We start from the raw sequence: 12,915 nt of genomic DNA, 5'->3' as shown, positions 1-12,915 counted from the left end.
CTAAAAAAAATCATGAAAATGCAATTAAGAATTATATATGCATCATTCAGCTTTAATAAGAACACTACATGTAACAGAAATATTGCCTATTTACATGGAATGTTGGTGTCCTCAAAAATAAAATATCAGGGGCAGTATTTTTTTTTTTAATGTATATACTAAAAATACAATTTGGACAGAATATCATATAAACATGTATCTCTCAATTAGTACATTATACTTAAAACAAACATCACACTATATTGTAACATATATGTTTTCATTTATTCTATAAAATCAATTTATATATGGACAATCATCATGAACTGTTATAAGATTGTACAAAGAGCAGGATGCATTTCTATTTACATACATCTCATATCTAATTATGTACAATACACAAATCACTTGAAATCCACTTTAAACTTTAAATTCTGTCCATTTCATTTTAGATCTAAGTGGGAGATAACTTTAAAATGTATATATGTATGTCATCAATGGATTTGGTGCACATCATCACAACGGTTTTAATGCCACTGTCTGATTAACAGAAGTTCCTGGCTTGAATTTTCACTATTCTAACAGATAGAATTTCATCAGCTGGATTTAGGTCCATAGAGAAGACCAGCATACTTTAATCCTGGGGGAATTTCTGCTTTGTTTACTCTGTCATGGGCCTGAAAAATGTGAAAAATTTATTAGGTTAATTTCAACTGTTAACTTTATACAGTGAGTAATGTGTACCTCACACAAATATACAAAATACAAACTTGAGGAGGAAATTATTTAATATTACACATTTAGAGCAATTAATTTTTTTTTACAGGTAAAAGAAAATAAATTGTCACTGACTACTAAAACTTATGCTATGAAATAGGGGCACAAAGACAATAAGTAACTTTACAACTTGAACATAACATGCATAATTTGGCTATTTAATATCAAAGTAAAGATCACAGTTTCAAACACTCATCTTTTCTCTTTTAACTCCTGGACCAGTAAAATTTAAAAGGAGCCATTGAGGCTGAAATGATTAATCAATAATAAAGATTCTGTGTGAGAATTAAGTACACGTATATCAATATGTATGTAAAAATATTTAAATATCGCAAAAAGAATAAGGCATTTTTTAGTTAATACTTATTTTTTGTGTTAATTAAATTATATACGATAAACATATTTTAAAATCAAAATTTTTACATAAAAATACATGCCAGTAATAATTCTCACCACTTATTATAGTATATAAAATAATTTTGTTTTACAGCAGATATATCATGTATACAGCTTATTCTTTTAAATCAAATGAAAATTATTCATAAATAATTGTGAAGAAATGGTTTGTTCTTAAAATTTTTATGCCCCCGGATCGATAGATCTGAGGTGTATATTGTTTATGTCCTTTTTGTTTATCTGCTCAGCTGTTTGTCCATCTGTCTATTGTCAATTTGAACATTCGCCATAACTTTTTAACTCAGAGAGGTAGAGACTTGATATTTGGCATGCGTACTCAACTTAAAAAGTTCTTCCAAAAGACACCAACTTCAATGACCTTGTGACCTTGACTGTGATCTACATGCTTAAAATAGTCCTTTGAACTTTTACCATAACTTTTGTATCATAGGAGATGGAGACTTCATACTAGGTATGCATATTCCACTGATAAAGTTCTTTCAAATGACATTGAGATCAATGACCTTATGACCTAGACTGTGACCTATATGCTAAAACAGTTTTTTTAACTTTGTTACCGCAGCCGCACAGTGTTTCACAAACACATCTTGTTCAATACAAAAAAAGACTTCCTGATAAACATGACCAATTAAAATATTTGATACATATTGACATTGTATTGTAGCTCAAATATCAGGATAGATACATATCTGCCTTCTGAAAAAATTATATATCTGTTTATAGCCTTAAATACAATCTAGATTCTACTCATAAACTAGACACAGGACAGTACTTGATAGGGAACAGCCTAACTAAGACTGCAAAGATAAAATCCGTAACCATGCATACTATTGTTTAAGAGTTGACTTCTAGATTGGTTCAAAGGTTGAGATACATGTACTACGTTTGTGTGAAGTACATTTGACTGATGATTTGAGTGGACTTGGTTATCAGTCGGTCAGGTTATATATGTACATTACCACACTGTTGTAAGCGTGAAGCTCTCCTGTTCGTGGCTGCTTGATCAAAAAATTTCCTAATCTTTATCTTGATGCCTTAATCTTTATTGTGACGTCATATGACATTGTAAGTGAACATGGGTTTCTTTCCATCCCAATTGAAATGAACAATTAACATTCACTCAACAGTGTTTCTTACACTGCGACTGGGTATCATGATCAAAGTAAAATATCTTACTTTGCTTTATTTGCAAATGGTCAGTATTTTAATGAGCTACAAAATATTAATGATCGAGCTACAAAATATTCTTTCTCATTTGACCACGGTGAGAATGGGAGAAGGTTGTACATTTTGGCCGTGGTTGCAACAATGGGTTATGTATAATTTGACTTGATACTTTGTGGATTAACTACAGAATACTGCATCTGCAGATTCTAAATTAAAAAAAAAATCATTTATTTTTTACTCAATTGTAAAAATTGACCTTTAAAATCACATGGGTTTACCATGTTTAAATGCCTTAATCGCTCAGAATTTTGAGTTTTTGATTTTTTGTAACACTATTCTGTTTCACATAATCTTTACCATTTTTATATAATCTTGTTTAAAAAAAAAACATTGTTTACATACCCTCTGAGTGGTTGTAGTGACTGTACTGATGATCTATTGGTTCCTTGTATTACGACTTTTCCATTTAGGCTAAAGCATAATATTTTCGCTAAAATATTCACAGGACACGCAATAAATTTTCATCTGGATTTGACATAAACTTCATCATGTTCATTGTCCATCACGTTTTCATGCTTACACGTTGCACACACTAGGGCTATTTCACCTACTAAAATCGCATCACAAAAAGGATAAATCATCGCATTTTAGCTGCAATCAATATCAAATAACTATGTTACGATAACTTCGCAAGATGAAGATTTACTTCCAACTTCCACTTTGTCGCCATTTTGTTTCTTTACGATTGCAATACGACAAAACGAAATTCGTTAAAAATCGCTAATTTTTTCGGTAAAAAGTGAAAACAGATAAAGGAAAGTAATTAAATACATATTACAAATAAAAGTTACACCAAAAATAATTTTTAATGGCTTAAAATAGCGATGCTGTTTTTGAATTATCCACTTCCGGCAGGATAATCCTACTTCCGGTAGCATCACTAGCATTGACCTAGTTTCAAACCAGCATCAGGATAAGGATCAAACCAGGATCAGGATAAGGATAACTAGCATCAAAATCAGCAAGCAAAGGAAGCATCAAAATCAGCAAGCATAGGAAGCACCAAAATCAGCATTGATGCTGTAACAAAATTATTTCCCTGCACTGTAGCTGACTTGCCTTCTTTCACACTTACATTTCTAGGACACATGAGAAATTTTGGAGCTGCCTCCTTGTGATCTATGTGATAATTCATAAATTTCTGCATTAATTTGGTAGCTTACTTCAGTTATTATGCATTCAATCATAATTCATTATATGTTCTTATGTAAGGCATCACATGAAGTATAATATACCTAACAAAAGGTAAACCCCATCCTAACCCCAACCCCCACCCCAAATACAACACAGCACCACATTTAAGCACACACTGAGGTCATATAAAATTTATTATCTAAAGAGAAATAGACAGGAACATAGGAAGAAAAAGGGAGATGATATGGGATTTTTGATGAAAGGCTCCACAAATATAGCATGCTATTAAAGATTGTGCTAAAATAATTAGCAAGTGCCATGAACAGTTCATTTTAGTGGACACTAAAAGGAAACAAATATGTGAATAGGAAGTTGAATTTTATTTAAAAGCATAAATTACTTAAAACAAGAGATGTTTGTTAAACACTTATGTCCCCCTTCGCCCAAATTGGAATTCGTCCAAGTCCAAGGGGCAAAACTCTGTCAAAAATGACATATTTGTACCCAAAATAGATTTGACCTAGATATTCATCTGAAAATTCTGTATTCTAAATTTCATCTCAGCATGTGCAACGGTTGTGAAGAAAATGAACAGAAACTGCAAATAATTGGGATTTCTCTAAGTCCCAGGGGCATAACTCTGTCAAACATGGCACAATCGTACCCAAAAAACAAACTTGACCTAGATATTCATCTCATAAATCTGTATACTAAATTTCATCTAGGTATGTGCAACAGTTGCAAAGAATATTAACGGAAACTGCAAATAATTAGAATTTTTCTTACTCGAAGGGGCATAACTCTGACAAAAATGGCGCCATCGTACCCACACCAGATCTTGAACTAGATCTTCATCTGATAAATCGGTATACTAAATTTCATCTCAATATGTGCAACTGTTGCAAAGAAAATGAACAGAAACTGCAAATAATTACAATTTTAATAAGTCCAAGGGAAATAACTCTGTCAAAAACAGCGCGATCGTACCCGAAACAAGACTTTACTTACATATTCATGTGATATATCTGTATACCAAATATCATTTCAGTATCTGCAAGGGTTGCGAAGAAAATGAACGGAAACTAAGTGGACCGACAGACCGACGGACAGCAGCAAAGCAATAAGAAGTAAGAAGTTTAAATGAGATTGTTTCATGAAATTGACATCACTTGCAAAGTTGGATTCCTTATGAAAATGACATGAAAATTTATTTATTACAGACACTACATGATACATCAGTGTACCCCCATCTCCTATAAATTGATAGAATAAATGCAATACCGAATTCTGCATCATGAATGTGGTACTCTTTGGGATGAAGTCTTCGGAGAGAGCTAAAGTTAGCCATGCCTCCAATACCTATCAGTGGTTGTGGCCAGCCAAGCTGTTAATTTAAAAAATATAACATCAAAGGAATGCATCTTCTATTGAATCCTTTGAGGATTTCACTTTTCAGTAATTCGCCTTTAATGACAATCAATTCTACATTTTCGAATCATGAATGCGTTGTTGGTTACATTTAAATTACATACATATTGTTCTCGGATCCTGGGCATGATTGCATCATACCGAGTGTAAGCAATTTGTGTCGTCCTTGTGGCAAGATCACCCTAAACCAAAACAAGAGGCCCATAACCCACATCGCTCACATTAGCAGTTGGGATAGTTGAAATACTCACTTAGTACTGATGAAATCAACATGTGGGATATGGGGAAATTTGAATTTTCTATTACTTGAGAATTTCACTTTATCAAAAAAACATATATGTATTATATCGCCAGAATTTAAAAAAAATCTTGAGTAGCTTCAAAATTATTCATTGAGCTGCCATTGTGACCCCTTGCTAACACCCCCCCCCCAACCCACCCCACCTAACCCTGCTTTGTTGGCCTGCCCTAACCCCAGAAGGTCAGGATTTTTACAAACTTTAATTTACAACCTGTGAAGAGGCTTCGACATGTTAAAGTGTAATGGTTTTTTTAGTTAGGGTTTTGGGGAAAAAGATTTTAAACAGATTTTTGATATAGTTACCTATGTAAAACTTTTATCAGCCATTGTGGCGCCGAGATACCCCCAAAAGTCATGATTTCTGCAAACTTGAATTTACACTACCTGAGGATGCTTCCATGGGAGTTTCAGCTTAAATGGCTAAATCACGTCATTAGTTCTTGACAAAAACATTCTTAACAGATAAGTTTATTTAATATATATCTCACCTTGAAAGTAAGACAACAACAGACTAATTCTGATCTGAAAGGCCTACTTGAGCATTAACCTCACCTCAGCTAAAAAAAGGTAACCATTAAGAGTTTAAAGCTAATTTAAACCAACTAAATGATTAAGTTGTATTTTTATAAATTTTTATCGGGTAAAATTCAAATTCATAAATTAATTCTACATAAATTATTTCTACATATCTTATTTCATAGGGCAAGTAAATGAATATGAAAAAGAGTTGTGCAAATATTAACAATTTATATAAGGTAACTGAGAATGTTTTACCACCAGCCAGGCATGGTCTAAGCTCTCATGAACTGACATCCTTTCACTGTGAAATAAAAAGAATGACATAACCACTTGTAATACATGTAGGTTTCCTTCAGTCTGAAACAACACATATACATAAAGGAGTACATAATTCAGCAAGCCTAACAAGAAGCCCGAGGGACTTATAGGTCACCTGAGTTTCCTGTAACAAGTTTCCAAAATTTGATTTCAATTCATGTTATAAAGCAGAAGGCATACACTTCACTTATACAAGTCATTCACAAAAAAATTGACCATTTCTCTACATGCACTTTTCTTCATCTTACTTATATATACTTGAAACATTGGCAAAATAAACAGGAGCAAAGATAAATATTTTCTATTGATTTGTGTATATCCAATATCTAATCAAAAGTCCCCATCCCCACCCATCCTTCAAACAAATGACAAACTCCTTAACACAGGGGCCATGAGATTTCCAAAGTGGGTTGAGGCACTCCTGCTTATTATAAGAATATATCAAGTTCATTTAGTTCATAACCAAAAGATCACCAGGTTACAGAATTCTCATATCCCAATTATGTAACATTTTCTAAATTAATAATTCAACATTGAATTCACTCCTATTCGAAATGAATTGGTAAAATCAGTTATTAAAGACTTTCAAACAACCTTCAATATAATGAGATTCAAGTTTCCGGGGTTAAAGCTTAATCTTATAAAAAATTTCAATCTAGGCTACGTGGTACTACATGTACTTACTAGGGGTTCCTCACAAGGAGTCTCCTAATGAAGTCCTTGGATTGTAAAGATACTTCAGTAAAACACTGGTCTGAGAAGTCCCACACACAACGACTTACATTCTGCCTAGTCTTCAGGTCGTCCTCACCAGCAAAGGGAGAGAATCCACTCAACCTTCACAAAGACAACATTTATTATAAGGAATGTGAAATAAGAGCAAAAACAATGCCTTTCATCTTAGGGTCAAGTTAAATATATAAAATAGCACATTATATTTTTATTCTTCATTTCTTCTAATTCATAACAATTACCTTCAGTTCTTTATCTATTGCTGATAATTTTTAAAAGTTAACTATTTCATACTCACAATGCATAAGAGAGCACTCCAACAGCCCACATGTCTGTGTAAAAACCAATAGGTTCAGAGTCTACAATCTCAGGAGCAGCAAAGCCTGCATTAGCAGTTGTCACTTTGACAATCTCCCCAGGTTTCAGTTCAGCAGCAAGGCCCAATTCTATCATCTTCAGATGATAGGGATTGATGGAATCACAAACTATATTCTCAGGCTACAACAAGAAAACAAAAAGCCACAGTCATCATCTCATCGTACAGATGGCCATCATGTTCTTCACATATATCTTTCTATTCTGACTTAACCCTACTCATCTCATACTTTTGAGATTTCATATTGTGGCTCACAGATAATCTTATTCTGTCCCATTCCTTATCAACAAGAAATGTATACATGATTGCAAAACATTTCCATACCGTTCTCAATGTCTACAATTGCTAGAGGGCATAGCAATAAATTTAACACAGCTTTTCTACAATTACTACAAGGGCTTAAATATTAGGCTTGTTCTATATTAAATTTAATTCCCCTTTACCCACAAATGCTTTGTACCAAGATTCGTTAAAGTGGGCACATTGGTTCTTGACCAGAATTAGAACATGTGAAACTTTTACCATTGGAGGACAGACAATGGAGGAACAGAAAAGCACACCTGAGCTTTCAGCTCAGTTGAGATAAAAAAAATCATTATACATAAATCAAATACTCAAAATAAAGCGTTAGTGACCCTGAGACAATTCACTTTACTGACCTTGAGGTCCAAATGGACAATGTTGTTCTCGTGCATGTGTTTGAGTCCCTCACAGATCTGTTGGATGTATTTAATCACATCGGCCTCTGTTCTATAATCTTCCATTCCTATCCTGGTAAACAAGTCCTCTCCATAAAGGCTACAATTAAAGAAAGAAATCCTGAAGATGGGTTCAATCACCTGACCCTAACCATTGCATTTTACTATGGCTAACTTGTTTCCTACCATTTGTTAGAGCCTAGTTATTATATAGAGTTTTCTACCTGATTGTCCAGCTAACTGAACATTACAGACGGCTCACGGCAAGTGTCACCAGTGAAAAGGAGATGCTTACTCTGTGTTGACACCTAATATCAGTGTTGGATATGACAGATTCAATGTGTTATACAGTCTTCGCCAAATCTTTTTTTCAGCACATGCCCTTCGGGCAGGTGTGATCACCAATTACGCAAGCCCAAACAAATATGTACATGTCCAGAATTTTATCAAGTTATTTTATTCTTATTTGCCTTTTCATGCCAAGGAAAACAAGAGGCCCATGGGCCTTATAGGTCACCTGAGCATCAAGCAACAACTTTTCAACCATTCAATTTGGTTCATTTTTTAAACCAGAGAGGCCATGGCGTACACAATTTTGAAAGAGGCACCATTTCTTATCATAACTATACAATTAGGTAGCCCCCCCCTTCTCTATGTTACCATTGACCCACATGACCCAGGGGTCTTTAAATTCACAATTCAGAATGAAGGACCCTTGGTATTAATTCATACCTATATTGACTTGTATTTGAAAAATTATTCTAATATATCTACTACTTATACAGCCAGATTGAAATGTATTTTAATATTTACCAAAAAAAATTGATAATATAAATGCCCATGAGATGAAATGTTAATTGTTAAACTGTACATGTATTACTGTATCAGATGCATGTAGTATATTAAATACACAAATATATATATAATATTGTAAAAAGTAAAAGTGAACAAAATGAAAGTTACAATAAAGAAGTAATATTTGATCAATTGTATGTTTCATCCAGACTTAATGAATCAATACGGACACATGACCACATTACAGAAAACAAGCTACAAAGAAACAATAATTATCAATCAATCAAATCCTTTGGACAAACTCGTATATCATTAACATTTTCAAATAATATCATTATTATACAAAATCATAGGTATACAACATTTAACTTATGGTATATCAATTTGATTATTACAGAACTGTTTACATGTGAATTTGCAATCTGTGAGTGGCAACCCTTGATTTTGCCTAACCACTCTTGGCAGTTTGTAAATATTTAGTTTCCAATGGAAACTAAATATTTACATACTGCCTGTGTTGTGCTAGAGGGTTTTTGATTCTGGAAAATACAACTGCACCTTAATTAACCTATATCATTAGCTAGCTTAAGGATTATTTGCAGCACAATAAATCATATTATGGTCAGACCAATAAGCCTGAAGCACATCTGTTTGTATATCAGTAAAGTTGGTAAATATTAGGTCTAATTGTGTCTTGTTTTTTTGTTGTTACCTTGTTTATCACTTGCTCACAGCCAAAGTTTTCTTTCATAAAGTTAAGAAAATCTCCATACTGACCAGTACTCAAATCCAAATTACAATCTCCCATCATCACAATTTTTTCATCATTGTTAACAAATGGAAGCAACCTGTTCTTCAAGGTATCGTAAAAATGTTGAAGAGTACAAGAGGGCTGCTTATATAAAACTACACACTGTATTGGAGTATTGGATGGCATAATGGAAATTATGGAAAATTCAACAGACTTGGAAGTGAATGAGTTCTATGTCAAACACTGTAAATGATTCCTCAAATACACGACAATGCCATGATGTGATCTGGTATGGGAAATGTTTGCATCATTTCTGAAAATTGTAAAACCCTCCATAGTAAAGTCTTCATCAGAATCTGATTCACAAAGCCAAGATTCAGCTATACCAATAACATCTGCAGCTAAAACACTTGGTTCTGACTTTATATCAAAGAAGTGTTTGTGTAGAGACCTTGCATTGTTGAACAAAAATTTGACATCTTTACATACTGAGTAAAGTGGTATGTATGAGAGCTGCAATATATTATCTCTCAATCTTTCCACCTCTTTATCAAAATTTTCATCTTTTGAAAGACTCTTTTCGTTGAAATCCAGAATGAATAGACCATCAAGTGACCGTACTCTTGAAAGTGCAACATAATGTATGTGAGGAATTTTTCGCTGCCTTGTCTGTGCTAAGCTGATTACTGCCTTTGACAGAGTTGCTCCTTGTGCTTTGTGAATTGTTTTTCCAGCAGAAGGTTGAAGTGGAAATTGAACTCTCTCATAGGTCTTCCTGTTATAAGCAAATGTTCTTTTAGCTTCAAATATGGGAGTCCATGTAGTGTTCACATTTGTGCTGAACAAGTGCTTGTATTGATGTCTTCTTGAAATACCTATACTTGAGTCAGCAAACAGAACCCATACTATGGCAGGTCTTAATTGTGATTGTCTATATTCAATGTATTTCACAACACATGAAGCACCATTTGTCAATCCATCTGTTACATCAAGATTCACTGATATGTCATAGAGCATATCCACAGCAATAACAAGATCTGTTCTTAATTGCCCAGTAGATGCTGGATTTTCAGGCAAATTTTGAACTAGTTTCAATTTCACTGATGCAGAAAGTTTTGTCTGTGATAACACATCTGTGTCCGCTCTTACATTTACTTTAACTGTTGAAAGATTTTCTATTAAATTGTTGTTAAAACAATCAACAAATTTGTTCTCAATAAACAGATGAGGTGCCTCTTTAGGATAGATTTCAGAATCTTGCCTAATGATGCGTTGAGAAATAAGTTCTTTGTCTTCATCTGTCATCTTGTTTTCACGAAGTCTATTCAACATTTCAGCAAATCTGAGGTCATCTTTCTGTCTCATAATTTCAGATAATTCATGCATATGAAAATGCTCTTGCCACAAATTTTTTGCTAAACTCTGACCAGGATTAGAAAGGTCTTTGAAAATCCACTTGTCTCCAACAGGTGGTAACTGATATAAATCACCTACAGCTATGATGCTAATACCACCAAAGTCTTGTTTTCTACCAGTAAGTTGTTGGAGTCTATCATTTATAAATGTCAGCATATTATTTCCAACCATTGAAATTTCATCTATTATCACAACTGACAAATTCCGGTACTTTGTCCTAAATGAGTTCAATTCATCTGCACCCATGTGCTGCTGTGTTTGATACATTTTCCTGTGAAATGCTGATGCAATAGTGGTCCCTTTGATGTTGTATGCAGCTTTGCCAGTGTGAGCACAAAGTAATATTCTAATATCATCTGGACTTTCTCCTTCTTTTGAGTAAAGTATTCTGTGTAATGTTTGGAAAATGGCATCAATAACCACCGATTTTCCTGCACCTGCTCCACCAGTAAGAAAGGCATATAATGGTTCATCTCGGTTTTGAATCCAGTTTGTCACATGATTGTAAAATTCTCTCTGCTTTGTATTCAGGGATTGCAAAAGTTTATAATACTGCTCATCAGGAATGCGGACAGCACTCATTTCTGTTTCAGTTACTTTTGAGGACAAACCCAGGTCTGGACCTATATCAAAATCTCTATGTTGAACTGTATCAGGATCAAAATGAACAAATTCCTCGGATGGTTCAGAACCTATCTCTGCATCTTCTGCCTCAGCATGTTCTGTATTTGGTGCTACTGTCTCCAGATCATCAAGATCTTCTTCAGCTTGAAGTCGAGCTTGTTCTAATTCATCCACAAAATGCTCATACTGCCTTTGCTTCATTTGTATTATACTTGCTTTTTGTGTGTAATGCTGTTCATAAGTTTGACAACTACCAAAAAGATCAGTATTCTCATCTCTCCACGGCAGATAGAGAAGAATTCTTTCTCTGTAATACTGTTCAGAATTTGTTTTTTGGCTGTACCCTACGTATCTAATAACCCGTTTGTTTTTTCGTCTTCTGATCTTTATCCCATTTTTCAAATGAACTAAAACATCCTGATCAGAAAAGATGTTCTCTTGAGAATCTTCTTCAGGGTCATCGTCGTTCACTTCCTCTTGCACATCTTTTTCCATTTCTTTTGGAAAAGTGACTTCCAACTCAGAAACAACATCAGCTAAGCACCAATTTTCTAGTTGCTTTGGTCTTCTTGCATATCTCTGTATCATACCATCTGACTTAATGTCAGTCGAGTCTTTTGGTAACTCATTCAATTCATCTTGATGTTTGAGTAAGAAAACTCTGTCTTCAGGTGGTGAAGTATTTATAAAAACAACCTCTCTACTAGCTTGTGTAAGTGGCATCTGAAGGATCAAATAACTTGCTTCTTGTGCACTGACCTCAACGAAGTTCAAAAACTTGTTTCCAATGTGTCGAACTTGGCGCTTAAGATCCATATTTCCCTCTGCAGCTTCTTGAGATGCCTTATCAAGCATTGCACTTATTCCTCTTTGAGATTTGCTGATGTAAGCAACAATGTATGTGGCACAGGCATAAGGATCAAGTACAAACTGAATATCTAAGTTAGCATTCCAAGCCTTTAGCACTGATGTATTGTAGTAATTCACTCTCATTTCAGATGGACTTCTCCTTAGAAACACTTTGGGACCTTTTAGGGATGCCCGAATACATTTTATATACTCATCCTCACACATTTCTACAACAGTCTCTAAGAAAGACTCATAGTCTAAACTGCAACCATCTTTGTAATCATTCATTTTCTTCTGAATATCAGAATACAACTTTCTATAATGCTCAACATCAACATCCAAGGGTTCAAGAAGCATGGTTTTGGGCAAAGGTGGCAATGGAAATCCAAATCTGCATACAGATCTACCACCTTTTTTGCAAGTTTTTGAGTGCTTATGTACTTGAAGCTCTACAAGCTGCTTCATTTGAGAATCATTTTCCTGCAAACCACATGTGACATATTTATCTACAAAAGCTTCAATTTCCTCATTGCTATTTTCCTTATGCTTTGGAGCATCACTTGTCCATACCAGC

The 12,915-nt window shown here is 34.2% G+C and overlaps 1 pseudogene; it reads right to left on the bottom strand.

Annotated features, from left to right (window-relative positions):
• Positions 1–3,280: 3,280 nt before the first annotated feature.
• Positions 3,281–12,915, bottom strand: part of LOC134255079 (twitchin-like) — a 28,974-nt pseudogene continuing 19,339 nt past the window's right edge.

Source organism: Saccostrea cucullata, unplaced genomic scaffold (genome assembly GCF_032062105.1).
Source record: "Saccostrea cucullata isolate Sc308-1 unplaced genomic scaffold, CSIRO_AGI_Scuc_v1 ctg1480, whole genome shotgun sequence".
Classification (NCBI taxonomy): domain Eukaryota; kingdom Metazoa; phylum Mollusca; class Bivalvia; order Ostreida; family Ostreidae; genus Saccostrea; species Saccostrea cuccullata.
Note: the sequence above shows the minus strand (reverse complement) of the source record. Positions and strands in the feature narration are given on the sequence as shown.